General features: G+C 25.9%; 2 long non-coding RNA genes across 2 annotated transcripts in view; one reads left to right on the forward strand and one right to left on the reverse strand.

The window, feature by feature from the left end:
- Positions 1 to 137: 137 nt before the first annotated feature.
- The window catches only part of LOC126356089 (uncharacterized), a 158421-nt gene continuing 140430 nt past the window's right edge, over positions 138 to 18128 (reverse strand). Inside the window, exon 2 of the long non-coding RNA XR_007565584.1 lies at positions 138 to 643. This is a non-coding gene — a long non-coding RNA (uncharacterized LOC126356089). The remainder of the gene's footprint in view (positions 644 to 18128) is intronic.
- Positions 277 to 15255, forward strand: LOC126356086 (uncharacterized). The gene is made up of 2 exons (XR_007565581.1): positions 277 to 319; positions 14777 to 15255. It is a non-coding gene; the product is annotated as an uncharacterized LOC126356086 (long non-coding RNA).

The raw sequence follows: 18128 nt of genomic DNA on the forward strand, positions 1-18128 counted from the left end.
ATCAGCAATCCCATACTTAGGAACAGATTTAGTCCAATGAGTATGAGGTCTTCTCGTCCTAAAGAAGAATTTAAGCCTTTTGACTCAAAAGTTAAATTCAAAAATTTATTAAGAGACAGTTGATTTCTCGTCAAGCCATTCATTCCAGCCACTAATTAAGAGACTAATGATTATGCTACCTTTGCACGGTCAAAATACCGCGGCTCTTTAAAAATACGCTCAGTGAGCAGGCCAGACCTCAAAATATAAACAAGAGGACATGTTTTTGATAAACAGGCGGAAATCTATTTTGCCTAGTTCCTTATAATAAGTTCACAAGGTAAAAATTTCATACAAATAAATATACTAATTCTATCATTATTACAAAAAATTTAAAATTAAATTAATAATCTTAATAAAAAACCTAAAGTATTTATAAAATCAAAATAAAAAATAATGAACTAAAACGTAATCTTAAAGATAGCTGGTTTAAAGCTTACTATTATATTTCTATAAAATAAATTATAGGTTATTAACTTCAAAGCTTATCTCTTAAAGAATAAATAAGTTAATATTTTTACTTAAAAAATTAAATAAAAACAAATAACTTTAAAAAATTAAATTTTTTGTTAAGAAACTAGATATATTGGGAAACGATTAACATCTCATTTCTATAAATATTTTAATAATAATTATGATACATTAACTATAAATTATTTATAAATCAACCCAAATCGAGACAAGTAAAATAAATACTAAAATTTTGATAAACCCTGATACAAAAGGTACAATAAATAAAATCTACTTAAAAAAATTTAAAAAAATATTTCATAAAACACTTACATTACCAATAAACTATAATTTAAAAAATCAATTCTATAAAATATACTAAGACAAAAATACAATAAAATTATTTATATTAAATAATTAAATAAACAAAAAATAAATATAATAAAATAAATAATCAAGATATCCTGATTTGCACAGAAAAATTTTCAGTGTAAATGAAACACTTTACTAATAAGTTATATCTTGAAACTCTTCCTAGATACACTTTCCAGTACATCTAGTATGTTACGACTTATCTCATCTAAATTGAAGCTACTTTAAAATAAAATAGAATAATCAATAATGAGAGCGACGGGCGATGTGTACACATCTCAGAGCCAATATCAGTTAAATTAAATAAATTAAATTACTATCAAATCCACCTTCATTAACAGTATTTCACTATCAAATCCGTTATAAACAAAAATCTATTGTAACCCACCTCCTCTTAACTATGAGCTGCACCTTGACCTGAAATATTTTATAATTATAAATCTTGAGAATTATAACTCTAAAAAGATTCTCTGATAACGGAGATATACAAACAAATTAATTAAGTAGAGTAAATCGTGTATTATCAATCATGGGGTAGGTTCCTCTGAATGGAATGAGATACCGCCAAATTCTTTGGGTTTAAAGACCTTAACTAATAGTACCCTGGTAAATATAATTAACATTTAAAATAATAGGGTATCTAATCCTAGTTTATTATTTAAATTTCACAGATTCATAAAAAGGGCCACAAATAAATTTTAACATTTCACCTTACAAATTTATATTTCAACCCTAATAATATAAACAACTGTTTTAACCAATAATATTCACTTGTATCAATCGTATAACCGCGGCTGCTGGCACGAATTATGCCGATACTAAATCAATTGCTAAATCCAAAATCACTTGATAATTAAATCAAATTACTGCAAAAAGAACATTTAGTCTAACAAAACTTACATATAATACAAAGAAAAAGTGAATAAACAAGCAAGAATAAAACTTTTAAAAATAAAAAATAAGAAAATTTTAAATCTATTAATTCAGGAAAAAATAAAAGATTCAAATATTTAAAGAAAAAAAAAGAAAAAAACCACAAACATTAACAAAAAAAAAAGAAACGCCCCTATGTATGACCACAACAACTTCTCTATTATATATAATTAAAGATTAATATGGAACATGTATAGCAATAAATGTATTATATTCTTTCTTATTTAATCTTTCTTTTCACTAATAAATAAATAAAGATTAAATAATATAATAAATATATTTTATATAATTATGTAATTTAATATAATATGTTATTAATATGAATTCTTTTTTTATATTAAGTTAACTTTCATATATATAAGTTAAATAATCTAATTATAGATAATTTACATAATTATATTATTATAATTAATATAATTATTTATATTAATTATAATATTTTATATTTAAATTAATAATTTTATTTATTATATCCAATTATAATAATATTAAATATTAAATTACATATTATTATATATATTATATTATAATAACCTATTTTAAGCTAAAAACACAGGTAGCTATAATCCTAGGTAAATAATTGCATTAAAATAATCAATTGATAATGGTAAGATGAACTTATAATACTTTAATTTCAATTAAATGTAATATATTAATATAAATTATTTATTATATATATATATATAAAAAATAAAATGAGCAGGATAAATTAATCCTAATTAAACAAAATAATACATTAAAGAATTTCAAAAAAAAACTTTCGATTTATATATTAAATAAATGAAGTGCCTGATTAAAGGGTTACCTTGATAGGGTAAATAAAGTAAATAAAATTACCTTCATTAAAATTACATAAGATAGAATTAAACTACCTCCTTTAGTATGAAAAACTAACGTGCATCATACACCTTAATGTAAAAAGGTAAGCTAAACAAGCTAATGGGTTCATACCCCATTTATAGAGGTATCAATCCTCTCCTTTTTAATGACCAAAACTCTACAAAACTTCTCTTCCTATCAACATTAATGATAGGAACGATCCTGTCCATTTCATCAAATTCCTGATTTGGGGTTTGAATAGGACTTGAGATCAACTTACTTTCATTTATTCCGCTCCTAACAAGAAATAAAAATATAATAATAAATGAATCATCAATTAAATATTTTATTGTCCAAGCAATAGCATCGACAATATTATTATTTTCAATTTTGCTGATTCAAATAAAATATCCCATGGGATGGGAAACAGAATTTATCCCATCAATAATAATTAGATCTAGACTATTATTAAAGATTGGAGCTGCACCTTTCCATTTCTGATTTCCAGAAGTTATAGGAGCATCAAGATGAAATAATTGTTTAACATTAATAACATGACAAAAAATCGCCCCAATAATGGTCTTATCTTATTGTATTCAATTAAGAACTTTTATTTGAACAATTATTATCTTAAGAATTATTATTGGGGCAATAGGAGGTTTAAATCAAACATCCTTACGTCAACTTTTAGCATATTCATCAATCAGACATCTAGGTTGAATAATTAGATCATTAACAGTCAGAGAAAACATCTGAGAACTATACTTCATTATTTACTCACTATTAAGATTAATTATAGTTTTATTATTTAAGCAAATAAATTTATTTTTCATAAATCAAATTTATTCAGCCAGAAATATAAAAACCGAAATTAAATTCATAATATTCTTATCTTTATTATCTTTAGGTGGACTACCACCATTCCTTGGATTCTTACCAAAATGAATTGTAATACAATCATTAATAGAAAACAATATAACAACTATTATAACTATTATAGTTGTATTAACTACAATTACACTCTACTACTATATACGTATTAGATTCTCAGCTCTAATTATATCATACACAGAAAATTCGTGATCTATAAAGATAAAGTCCCAAAAATCAAGAATCATTCTTCCTATAACAGTAATAATTTCAACAATAGGATTGATTTCAACATCAACCTTAATTTCATTATACTAAGGACTTAAGTTAATCAAACTAATAACCTTCAAAGTTATAATTAAAAGAATAATCTTTTAGGCCTTAGTAAAATTTTACACCTCTAGAATTGCAGTCTAGAATCATAATTGAATATAAGACCTAAATATGATAAGAGAGAAAACATCTCATAAGTAGATTTACAGTCTACCACCTAAAATTCAGCCATCTTACCGCAAAAATGATTATTCTCAACAAACCATAAGGACATTGGTACTTTATACTTCATATTTGGAGCATGAGCAGGAATAGTAGGAACATCAATAAGAATACTTATTCGTGCTGAACTTGGCCAACCCGGATCTCTAATTGGGGATGACCAGATTTATAATGTTATTATTACAGCTCACGCATTCGTAATAATTTTCTTTATAGTAATACCTATTATAATTGGTGGATTTGGTAATTGACTTGTTCCACTAATAATTGGTGCACCAGATATAGCATTTCCACGAATAAATAATATAAGTTTTTGATTACTACCACCTTCACTAACCCTTCTTCTTACATCTTCTATAGTAGATAATGGTGCTGGTACAGGATGAACAGTTTACCCTCCTCTAGCAGGAGCTATTGCACACGGGGGTGCATCTGTAGATCTAGCTATTTTTTCACTGCACTTAGCAGGTGTATCATCTATTCTTGGTGCAGTGAATTTCATTACAACAGCAATTAATATACGATCAGAAAGTATAACTTTAGATCAAACACCTTTATTTGTATGATCTGTAGCTATTACAGCATTACTTCTCCTTCTTTCACTTCCAGTTTTAGCAGGAGCTATTACTATATTATTAACAGATCGAAATTTAAATACGTCATTCCTTGACCCTCTAGCTATTTTTTCACTGCATTTAGCAGGTGTATCATCTATTCTTGGTGCAGTGAATTTCATTACAACAGCAATTAATATACGATCAGAAAGTATAACTTTAGATCAAACACCTTTATTTGTATGATCTGTAGCTATTACAGCATTACTTCTCCTTCTTTCACTTCCAGTTTTAGCAGGAGCTATTACTATATTATTAACAGATCGAAATATAAATACATCATTCTTTGACCCTGCAGGAGGGGGTGACCCAATTCTATATCAACATCTATTTTGATTCTTTGGACACCCAGAAGTTTATATTTTAATTCTACCGGGGTTCGGAATTATTTCACATATTGTATGTCAAGAAAGAGGAAAAATTGAATCATTTGGAACATTAGGTATAATTTATGCTATACTATCAATTGGACTAATAGGATTTATTGTATGAGCACATCATATATTTACAGTAGGAATGGATGTTGACACACGAGCATATTTTACATCAGCAACAATAATTATTGCTGTACCTACAGGAATTAAGGTATTTAGATGATTAGCTACATTATATGGAACTAAATTCAAGTTCAATCCACCATTATTATGAGCTCTAGGATTTATTTTCCTATTTACAATTGGTGGATTAACAGGATTAGTATTAGCAAATTCATCACTTGATATTGTATTACATGATACATATTATGTAGTAGCCCACTTTCATTATGTATTATCTATAGGAGCAGTATTTGCAATTATAGGAGGTGTCATTCAATGATATCCACTATTTACAGGATTAACTATAAATAATACATGATTAAAAATCCAATTTACAATTATATTCATTGGAGTAAATTTAACATTCTTCCTCAACACTTCCTAGGATTAGCAGGAATACCTCGACGATACTCTGACTACCCAGACGCATATACATCATGAAACGTAGTATCAAGAATTGGGTCTACAATTTCTATTGTAGGAATCATTATATTCATTGTAATTATATGAGAAAGAATGATTACAAACCGAGCAATTATATTTAGAGCTAACATAAGAAGATCAACAGAATGACATGGACATTTAATTGAAACAATCTGAACAGCTTTACCAGCAATTACATTAATTTTTATTGCCCTTCCATCATTACGACTATTATATTTACTTGATGATTCAGTAGATGCAATAATTACAATTAAAACCATTGGACGACAATGATATTGAAGATATGAATATTCAGACTTCATAGACGTAGAATTTGACACTTATATAACACCAGAACAAGACCTAGAAAATGATGGATTCCGACTACTAGATGTAGATAACCGAACAATCCTACCAATAAATACAGAAGTACGAGTATTAACAAGAGCATCAGATGTTCTACACTCATGAGCAGTTCCTGCATTAGGGGTTAAAATTGATGCAACGCCAGGTCGGTTAAATCAAGGAACATTCACAATAAATCGACCTGGATTATTCTTTGGACAATGCTCAGAAATCTGTGGAGCAAACCACAGATTTATACCAATTGTAATTGAAAGAACTTCAGTAAATTTATTTATTAAGTGATTATCTAAGATAATTTAAGGAGTTAGTTAAAATAAATAACATTAGAGTGTCAATCTAAAGTAACTAAAAAAAATTAGTACACCTTGAAATTCATCAGATGACTGAAAGTAAGTAATGGTCTCTTAAACCAAATAATAGTAAATTAACGACTACTTCTGATGGGGAAATTATATCCAAATCCCTCAAATATCCCCTCTTATATGATTCTCACTATTCATTATATTTTCAGCTACATTAATCTTGTTTAATCAAATAAACTTCTTCTCATTTAAACCTAACCTTATTAAAAGAGCAGAAAAAGGAACAATTGAAATAAAAAACTTAAATTGAAAATGATAACAAATCTATTCTCAACATTTGACCCATCAACTAACATCTTTAATTTATCATTAAATTGAACTAGAACATTTCTAGGACTATTATTAATCCCATCACTATTTTGACTTACACCATCACGAATTAACATTATCTGAAATAAACTAAATTTAACCTTACATAATGAATTTAAAACACTTCTTGGACCAAAATCATTTAATGGAACAACATTCATTTTCATCTCAATTTTTATTATAATATTATTTAACAATTTCATAGGATTATTCCCTTATATTTTTACTAGAACAAGACATTTTGCATTAACATTTGCAATTGCCCTACCTATATGGCTAAGATTTATATTATTTGGATGAATTAACCATACTAATCATATATTTACACACCTTGTACCACAAGGTACACCGCCTGCATTAATATCATTTATAGTACTAATTGAAACAATTAGTAATGTTATTCGACCAGGTACGTTAGCAGTACGGTTGGCAGCATATATAATTGCAGGACACTTATTATTAACCTTATTAGGAAACACAGGACCATCTATAGCAATAAACTTAATCTCATTACTAATTATTGGACAAATACTTCTATTAATTCTAGAATCAGCAGTAGCAATAATTCAAGCCTATGTTTTCTCAATTCTAAGAACTCTATATTCTAGAGAAGTATATTAAACCTATGTTAACAACTCACTCAAACCACCCATTCCACTTAGTAGACTATAGACCTTGACCATTAACAGGAGCAATTGGAGCAATAGTCCTAGTATCAGGACTAGCAAAATGATTCCACCTATTTAATATTAACTTATTCATAATTGGATTTGGAATTACCCTACTAACTATAATTCAATGATGACGAGATGTAGTACGAGAAGGAACATATCAAGGATTACATACAGGATTTGTATCAATTGGATTACGATGAGGAATAATTTTATTTATTGCATCAGAGGTATTATTTTTCGTTTCTTTTTTTGAGCATTCTTTAGCAGAAGATTAGCACCAACAATTGAACTAGGAATACTATGACCTCCAATAGGAATTCAACCTTTAACCCTATACAAATTCCATTACTTAATACAGCTATTCTTTTAGCATCAGGAGTAACAGTAAATAAAACATTACATTTTCACTGTAAAAATAATATATCTATATGTATAAATACTTAAAAGTAAAAATACTTCCTTAACATCTTCAGTGTCACGCTCTAATTATAAGCTATTTAAGTAAACGAAAAACTATATTACCAAAATAAATATTCAAAAAATAAAAATTAAAAGATAAATCTTGAAATTAGAATCATATCAACCTTGAATATAACCAATTAAATAAATAAATAATCTATATAAACCTTGACCACCAAGTAATTCACCTCAACCATAATCAAATGAGTTAGATGAATAATAACCTATTTTTAAAGGAATATATCTAATAAACTTAGTTGAAAGAAAAGGTATAAATCATATAGAACCAGCAAATCTAACAAAAGAAAGTATACTTAAAGAAAATAAATTATGAGAAAAATCAAAATTAGAAATAAGATAACCTAAATAAGCACCTAAAATAACAACTGTAATAGTTAAAAACTTTAAATAATAAGGTAAAGCAATCACATGAGGAATAGGAAAAATTAATCAAGATAAAAGACTACCACCAAAAACAGCAACAAACAATAGACCAATTATTCCAAATGAAATATAATAACCCTTATCATCAAAAGAAAATCTAGAATAAAAATTATTATCACCAGATATTGAATAATAAAACAAACGAAAAGAATAAGAAGCAGTTAAACCAGTAGAAAAAAAATAAAGAAAAAAAATTAAACAATTAATTCATCTTAAACAAACCATCTCAAGAATTAAATCCTTTGAATAAAATCCCGCTAAAAAAGGTATTCCACACAAAGATAAACTAGAAACATTAAAACAAACTGAAGTTAAAGGTATGAAATTAACAATTGATCCTATAAAACGAATATCCTGAGAATCCTTCAAATTATGAATTATTGAACCTGCACATATAAATAATAATGCCTTAAATAAAGCATGAGCCAATAAATGAAAAAATGCAAGCTTTGGATAACCTATAGCCAAAATTCTTATTATTAAACCAAGTTGTCTTAAAGTAGAAAGAGCAATAATCTTCTTTAAATCAAACTCAAAATTAGCGCCCAATCCAGCCATAAATATAGTTATACAACCAATTAAAAGTAAAAATCAACCACAATTATAAGTATCCAATATTGGTCTAAAACGAATTAATAAATAAACACCAGCAGTAATAAGAGTAGAAGAATGAACAAAAGCAGAAACAGGAGTAGGAGCTGCTATAGCAGCAGGAAGTCATGAAGAGAAAGGAATCTGAGCTCTCTTAGTTATAGCTGCTGAAACAATTAATATAGTAATGAGCTTTATTTCAAAAGAATTAGAAATAAAATCATAATAATAAATATAATTTCAACCACCAAAATTTAACATTCATGCAATAGAAATTAAAATAGCAACATCACCAATACGATTAGAAAGTGCAGTTAATATACCAGCACTATAAGATTTTACATTTTGATAATAAATAACTAAACAATAAGAAACTAAACCTAAACCATCTCAACCTAATAAAATTCTAATTAAATTAGGACTAATAATTAAAAAACCTATAGAAAGAATAAATATTAAAACAATAATAATAAAACGATTTATATTCTTTTCACCAGATATATAATCCTCTCTATAATAAATAACCAAAGAAGAAATATATATAACAAAAGATATAAAAATAAGAGATATTCAATCCAAAATTAAAGTTATAACAACTATAGAACCATTTAAATTGAAAAGCTCTCACTCAACTAAAACTCTATAATCAATTATTAAATAATAAATACCTAAAATAAAAATTATAGTTCTCGAAATAAACTAAGAAAAAAACTCAAAGAACAAATAGAAAATAAATTCACGGCCTAAGATGAAAAACTTCATATTATTGATTCCACAAAACAATATTTTTAATTAAAATACTTAAGCAAACTAAACAAAGAAATATTCACCCTTTAAACAGAGAATATTTAAAGGCAATCAATGTAAAAGTAAAAGATGATATTCACGAAAATAACCAAGAGAACAAGTATAAACACCAGAATAATAATTCCCATGCTGAGAATAAGAATATATATACAAAGTATAAACAGCTCTAAAAAAAGATAAAAAAATCAAAGCAAAGAATCTAAAAGAAGATCAAGATATAATTCTATTTAATAATCTAATTTCACCTACCAAATTTAAAGAAGGAGGAGCAGCCATATTTGATGATCTTAAAAGAAATCATCATAAAGCCATTCTTGGCATCAAATTAATTATACCCTTGTTAATTAATAATCTTCGTCTACCTAAACGTTCATAAATAATATTAGATAAACAAAATAAACCAGAAGAACATAAACCATGACCAACCATTAGAGAAAGAGAACCTACACAACCTCATCAATTCATAGTCATCAATCCACCAATAACCATTCTTATATGAGCAACAGAAGAATATGCAATTAAAGACTTTAAATCAACCTGACGAAAACAAATAAATCTTACAATAACACCCCCAGATAAACCTAAAGACAATCAAAAATAATTAAACTTTAAACCCAAATAAGAAATAACCTTTATAACACGAAAAATACCATAACCACCTAACTTTAATAAAACACCAGCAAGAATTATTTTACCTGAAATAGGGGCCTCTACATGAGCCTTAGGAAGTCATAAATGAACCAAAAACATAGGTATCTTAACTAAAAAGGCAAAATTATAAATACATAAAACATAAAATAATAAGAACCAAAATCAACCAATAAAGGAAAATATAAAGTATTAGAAAAAACATAAACCTTAAATAAAAATAATAATAAAGGTAATCTAGCAACCAAAGTATAAAAAATTAAATAAACACCAGCCTGCAAACGCTCAGGTTGATAACCCCAACCCAAAATTAAAAGTAAAGTAGGAACTAATCTAGCCTCAAAAAAAATATAAAAAGAAAGAAGACTTAATCTAGCAAATGAACAATAAAGCATAATTATTAAAATCAAAACCATAAAAACAAAAAAATTAGAATGATATGAACTTAAATAAACTGAACCTCTAGCAGTGATTATTAAAGAACAAATCCAAAAACTAAGTAAAATTAAACTAAAAGAAAAATAATCAATACCAAAATAATATCTAATTACATTCAAATCAGCATATGAATAAACACAAATTATAAAAACAAAACCCGACAGAAACATTAAAGAATGAACCAACCATCAACAATTATTTAATAAACAAAGAGGGATCAAAAAAATAGTTATAAATAAATACTTTAACATAAAGATAAACCAAAAGAATTAAAAAAATCATTACCATGAGAACGAATTATTGAAACTAAAATAGAAAGACCTAAAGCACCCTCACAAACAGAAAAAACTAAAAAAATGACAGGAAAAAAACAATCATAATCAAACTCAATAAGAAAAACAATAACTAACATAAATAAAGAAAGAACAATATATTCTAATCTCAAAAGAACCATTAATAAATGTTTACGTTTAGAAGAAAAAACATAAACACCAGCAAAATAAATCAATAAAGAAGTAAAAATAGAGAATATAAACATTAGTTTTAATAGTTTAAAAAAAACGCCGGTCTTGTAAACCGGAAATAAGTCCAGCCCCCACTTTTAAAACTTCAGAGGTGGAAAAGCTTCCATCATCGGTCCCCAAAACCGGTATTTTAAATAAACTAACCCTGAAATGATCAAAATAATAATTATACCATTATCAAATGTAATAAATATTAATTTTATTAAATTAAGACACCCAATATCAATAATGCTTTTTATTATCCTTCAAACCTTCCTAGTTGGATTAATAACAGGAACAATAATAGAAAGATATTGATTATCATATATTTTATTTTTAACATTTCTTGGTGGTATACTAGTATTATTTATTTACATTACAAGAATTGCATCAAACGAAATATTTCAGCCTAAATCAATCACTATAATTATTACATTAATAATGTGAGTATTTATCATATTAATATTAATTATTCTAGATATATCTATATTTATAGACTTTTTCAAAAGCACCGAAACTATAAATATTGATAATTCAATCAATTATCAAAAAAAAAACAATATCTTTAGAAAAATTATATAATAGACAAACATTCATTATTACAATAATAATAATAATTTATTTATTTTTAGCACTACTAGCAGTTGTTAAAATCACCAATATTAATCAGGGACCTATTCGTAAAATAAGATAATTACTAATGAATAAACCCTTACGATTAAGACATCCTTTAATTAAAATTATTAATAACTCTTTAATTGACTTACCTGCCCCAACAAATATTTCATTTTGATGAAATTTTTGATCCCTATTAGGGTTATGTTTGGTAAATCAAATCGTAACTGGACTATTTTTAGCTATACATTATACATCAAATATTGAAATAGCATTCAGTAGTGTAGTACACATCTGCCGAGACGTAAATAATGGTTAAATTATCCGAACCTTACACGCAAATGGAGCATCTATATTTTTTATTTGTATTTACTTACATGTAGGACGGGGAATTTACTATGGATCTTATATATATATACATACCTGAATAATTGGTACAGTGATTTTATTTTTAGTTATAGCAACTGCATTTATAGGATATGTCTTACCCTGAGGCCAAATATCTTTTTGAGGTGCAACAATAATTACTAATTTATTATCAGCAATCCCATACTTAGGAACAGATTTAGTCCAATGAGTATGAGGAGGATTCGCTGTTGATAATGCAACATTAAATCGATTCTTCACATTCCATTTTGTATTACCATTTATTATTGCTGCTATAGCAGCAATTCATTTATTTTTTCTTCACCAAACAGGATCTAATAATCCTCTTGGACTAAATGGAGATATTGAAAAAATTCCATTCCATCCATACTTTACCTTTAAGGATTCTATTACATTTGTAATAATAACATCATTATTAATTATACTATGTTTAATTAATCCTTACCTATTAGGAGATCCAGATAACTTTGTACCTGCCAACCCATTAGTAACACCAGTTCACATTCAACCAGAATGATATTTCCTATTTGCATATGCAATTCTACGATCTATCCCTAATAAGTTAGGAGGTGTTATTGCATTATTTTTATCAATTAGAATCTTAATAATTTTACCATTTTATAATAAAACACCATTCCGAGGCATTCAATTTTACCCTATTAATCAAATTTTATTCTGAATTATCGTAGTTGTTGTATGCTTACTAACGTGAATTGGTAAACGACCTGTTGAAGAACCTTATATTATAACAGGTCAAATCTTAACAATTATTTACTTCACATATTTCTTAATTAATGTCCATGTCGCAAACGCATGAGATAAATTAAATAAGGAATAAAGTTAATTAGCTTAGGAAAAGCATATGTTTTGAAAACATAAAATTAGAAGTTTAACTCTTCTATTAACTTTTCTCAAAAAATTTCACTAAACAAATGAGATAAATAAAATCTTTAAACCAACAAAGAAAATAAAAAAATTCAAAGATAAAGGTAAAAAACTTTTTCAAGCTAAGTACATTAATTTATCATAACGGAACCGTGGTAATGTTCCACGAACCCAAATAAAACCAAAAGATATAATAGCAAGCTTAATAAAAAATATAAAAGAATAAAAATCACCGCCCAAAAAAATTAAAGCCAATAACATTCTTATGAAGACAATTCTAGTATATTCAGCTAAAAAAATTAAAGTAAAACCACCCACACCATACTCAATATTAAATCCTGAAACTAACTCAGATTCCCCTTCAGCAAAATCAAAAGGAGTACGATTAGTTTCAGCTAAGCAAGAAGCAAAACAAGCTAAAGCTAAAGGAAAAGAAATAATAATAAATCAACAATAAAGCTGATAGTTTATAAAATCAAACATATTAAAACTACCAATTAAAATAATTAAAGACAATAAAATTAAAGCTAAACTAACTTCATAAGAAATTGTTTGAGCAACAGAACGAAGAGAACCTAATAATGAATAATTTGAATTAGAAGATCAACCAGCAATTATAACAGTATAAACACCTAATCTAGTACAACATAAAAAAAATAAAAATCCATAAGAAAAAGAACACATATAAGTTAAATAAGGAAAAATTACTCAAACGGCTAAAGAAATCATTAAATTAAAAACAGGGGAAAAATAATAAAGTAGGTAATTAGATATAATAGGAATTGGCTGCTCCTTACAAATTAACTTAATAGCATCTCTAAATGGCTGAGGAATTCCAACAAAACCTACCTTATTTGGACCCTTTCGAATCTGAATATAATCTAAAACCTTACGCTCTAGTAAAGTTAAAAAGGCAACACTATTAAAAACACAAATAACCAATAAAAGAAAATTCAAAATAAATATAAATAAATCATAAAGTATCAATACTATTTGTAGAAAAAATCTACATAAATGAATTCTAAATTCAACACATTAATCTGTCAAAATAGTAAATAAATTAATATTAATCAATATAACAAAAAATATTTTAACCATATGGTCCTTTCGTACTAATATGGATTAACAATCTTAGGATAGAAACCGACCTGGCTCACGCCGGTCTGAACTCAGATCATGTAAGAATTTAAAGGTCGAACAGACCTAATCATTGGGCTCCTGCACCCAAAATTTTTCTTAATCCAACATCGAGGTCGCAATCTGCTTTGTCGATATGAGCTCTCAAAAACAATTACGCTGTTATCCCTAAGGTAACTTAATCTTATGATCATAAATTATGGATCAAAATAACAAACATAAATAAATGATATAATAATGAAGAGTTTATCTATTCTTCATTTCACCCCAACAAAACATCATCATTAAATATAGAAAGACAAACAAAAAACTATATAAAAGTAAAATGTCAAGCTCTATAGGGTCTTCTCGTCCTAAAGAAGAATTTAAGCCTTTTGACTCAAAAGTTAAATTCAAAAATTTATTAAGAGACAGTTGATTTCTCGTCAAGCCATTCATTCCAGCCACTAATTAAGAGACTAATGATTATGCTACCTTTGCACGGTCAAAATACCGCGGCTCTTTAAAAATACGCTCAGTGAGCAGGCCAGACCTCAAAATATAAACAAGAGGACATGTTTTTGATAAACAGGCGGAAATCAATTTTGCCTAGTTCACAAGGTAAAAATTTCATACAAATAAATATACTAATTCTATCATTATTACAAAAATTTTAAAATTAAATTAATAATCTTAATAAAAAACCTAAAATATTTATAAAATCAAAATAAAAAATAATGAACTAAAACGTAATCTTAAAGATAGCTGGTTTAAAGCTTACTATTATATTTCTATAAAATAAATTATAGGTTATTAACTTCAAAGCTTATCCCTTAAAGAATAAATAAGTTAATATTTTTACTTAAAAAATTAAATAAAAACAAATAACTTTAAAAAATTAAATTTTTTCTTAAGAAACTAGATATCTTGGGAAACGATTAACATCTCATTTCTATAAATAATTTAATAATAATTATGATACATTAACTATAAATTATTTATAAATCAACCCAAATCGAGACAAGTAAAATAAATACTAAAATTTTGATAAACCCTGATACAAAAGGTACAATAAATAAAATCTACTTAAAAAAATTTAAAATAATATTTCATAAAACACTTACATTACCAATAAACTATAATTTAAAAAATCAATTCTATAAAATATACTAAGACAAAAATACAATAAAATTATTATTATTAAATAATTAAATAAACAAAAAATAAATATAATAAAATAAATAATCAAGATATCCTGATTTGCACAGAAAAATTTTCTGTGTAAATGAAACACTTTACTAATAAGTTATATCTTGAAACTCTTCCTAGATACACTTTCCAGTACATCTACTATGTTACGACTTATCTCATCTAAATTGAAGCTACTTTAAAATAAAATAGAATAATCAATAATGAGAGCGACGGGCGATGTGTACACATCTCAGAGCCAATATCAGTTAAATTAAATAAATTAAATTACTATCAAATCCACCTTCATTAACAGTATTTCACTATCAAATCCGTTATAAACAAAAATCTATTGTAACCCACCTCCTCTTAACTATAAGCTGCACCTTGACCTGAAATATTTTATAATTATAAATCTTGAGAATTATAACTCTAAAAAGATTCTCTGATAACGGAGATATACAACCAAATAAATTAAGTAGAGTAAATCGTGTATTATCATTCATGGGGTAGGTTCCTCTGAATGGAATGAGATACCGCCAAATTATTTGGGTTTAAAGACCTTAACTAATAGTACCCTGGTAAATATAATTAACATTTAAAATAATAGGGTATCTAATCCTAGTTTATTATTTAAATTTCACAGATTCATAAAAAGGGCCACAAATAAATTTTAACATTTCACCTTACAAATTTATATTTCATCCCTAATAATATAAACAACTGTTTTAACCAATAATATTCACTTGTATCAATAGTATAACCGCGGCTGCTGGCACGAATTATGCCGATGGTCATTAAAAAGGAGAGGATTGATACCTCTATAAATGGGGTATGAACCCATTAGCTTGTTTAGCTTACCTTTTTACATTAAGGTGTATGATGCACGTTAGTTTTTGATACTAAAGGAGGTAGTTTTATTCTATCTTATGTAATTTTAATGAAGGTAATTTTATTTACTTTATTTACCCTATCAAGGTAAACCTTTAATCAGGCACTTCATTTATTTAATATATAAATCGAAAGTTTTTTTTTGAAATTCTTTTATGTATTATTTTGTTTAATTAGGATTAATTTATCCTGCTCACTTTATTTTTTTATATATACATATATAATAAATAATTTATTTTAATATTTTACATTTAATTGATATTAAAGTATTATAAGTTCATCTTACCAATATCAATTGATTATTTTAATGCAATTATTTACCTAGGATTATAGCTACTTACGTTTTTAGCTTAAAATAGGTTATTATAATATAATATATATAATAATATGTAATTTTATATTTAATATTATTATAATTGGATATAATAAATAAAATTATTAATTTAAATATAAAATATTATAATTAATATAAATAATTATATTAATTATAATAATATAATTATGTAAATTATCTATAATTAGATTATTTAACTAATATATATGAAAGTTAACTTAATATAAAAAAGAATTCATATTAATAACTTATTATATTAAATTACATAATTGTATAAAATATATTTATTATATTATTTAATCTTTCTTTATTTATTAGTGAAAAGAAAGATTAAATAAGAAAGAATATAATACATTTATTGCTATACATGTTCCATATTAATCTTTAATTATATATAATAGAGAAGTTGTTGTGGTCATACATAGGGGCGTTTCTTTTTTTTTTGTTAATGTTTGTGGTTTTTTTCTTTTTTTTTCTTTAAATATTTCAATCTTTTATTTTTTCCTGAATTAATAGATTTAAAATTTTCTTATTTTTTATTTTTAAAAGTTTTATTCTTGCTTGTTTATTCACTTTTTCTTTGTATTATATGTAAGTTTTGTTAGACTAAATGTTCTTTTTGCAGTAATTTGATTTAATTATCAAGTGATTTTGGATTTAGGAATTGATTTAGTATCGGCATAATTCGTGCCAGCAGCCGCGGTTATACGATTGATACAAGTGAATATTATTGGTTAAAACAGTTGTTTATATTATTAGGGTTGAAATATAAATTTGTAAGGTGAAATGTTAAAATTTATTTGTGGCCCTTTTTATGAATCTGTGAAATTTAAATAATAAACTAGGATTAGATACCCTATTATTTTAAATGTTAATTATATTTACCAGGGTACTATTAGTTAAGGTCTTTAAACCCAAAGAATTTGGCGGTATCTCATTCCATTCAGAGGAACCTACCCCATGATTGATAATACACGATTTACTCTACTTAATTTATTTGGTTGTATATCTCCGTTATCAGAGAATCTTTTTAGAGTTATAATTCTCAAGATTTATAATTATAAAATATTTCAGGTCAAGGTGCAGCTTATAGTTAAGAGGAGGTGGGTTACAATAGATTTTTGTTTATAACGGATTTGATAGTGAAATACTGTTAATGAAGGTGGATTTGATAGTAATTTAATTTATGTAATTTAACTGATATTGGCTCTGAGATGTGTACACATCGCCCGTCGCTCTCATTATTGATTATTCTATTTTATTTTAAAGTAGCTTCAATTTAGATGAGATAAGTCGTAACATAGTAGATGTACTGGAAAGTGTATCTAGGAAGAGTTTCAAGATATAACTTATTAGTAAAGTGTTTCATTTACACTGAAAATTTTTCTGTGCAAATCAGGATATGTTGATTATTTATTTTATTATATTTATTTTTTGTTTATTTAATTATTTAATATAAATAATTTTATTGTATTTTTGTCTTAGTATATTTTATAGAATTGATTTTTTAAATTATAGTTTATTGGTAATGTAAGTGTTTTATGAAATATTTTTTTAATT

The sequence above is a fragment of the Schistocerca gregaria genome, chromosome 3 (assembly GCF_023897955.1).
Source record: "Schistocerca gregaria isolate iqSchGreg1 chromosome 3, iqSchGreg1.2, whole genome shotgun sequence".
Taxonomy (NCBI): Eukaryota; Metazoa; Arthropoda; class Insecta; order Orthoptera; family Acrididae; genus Schistocerca; species Schistocerca gregaria.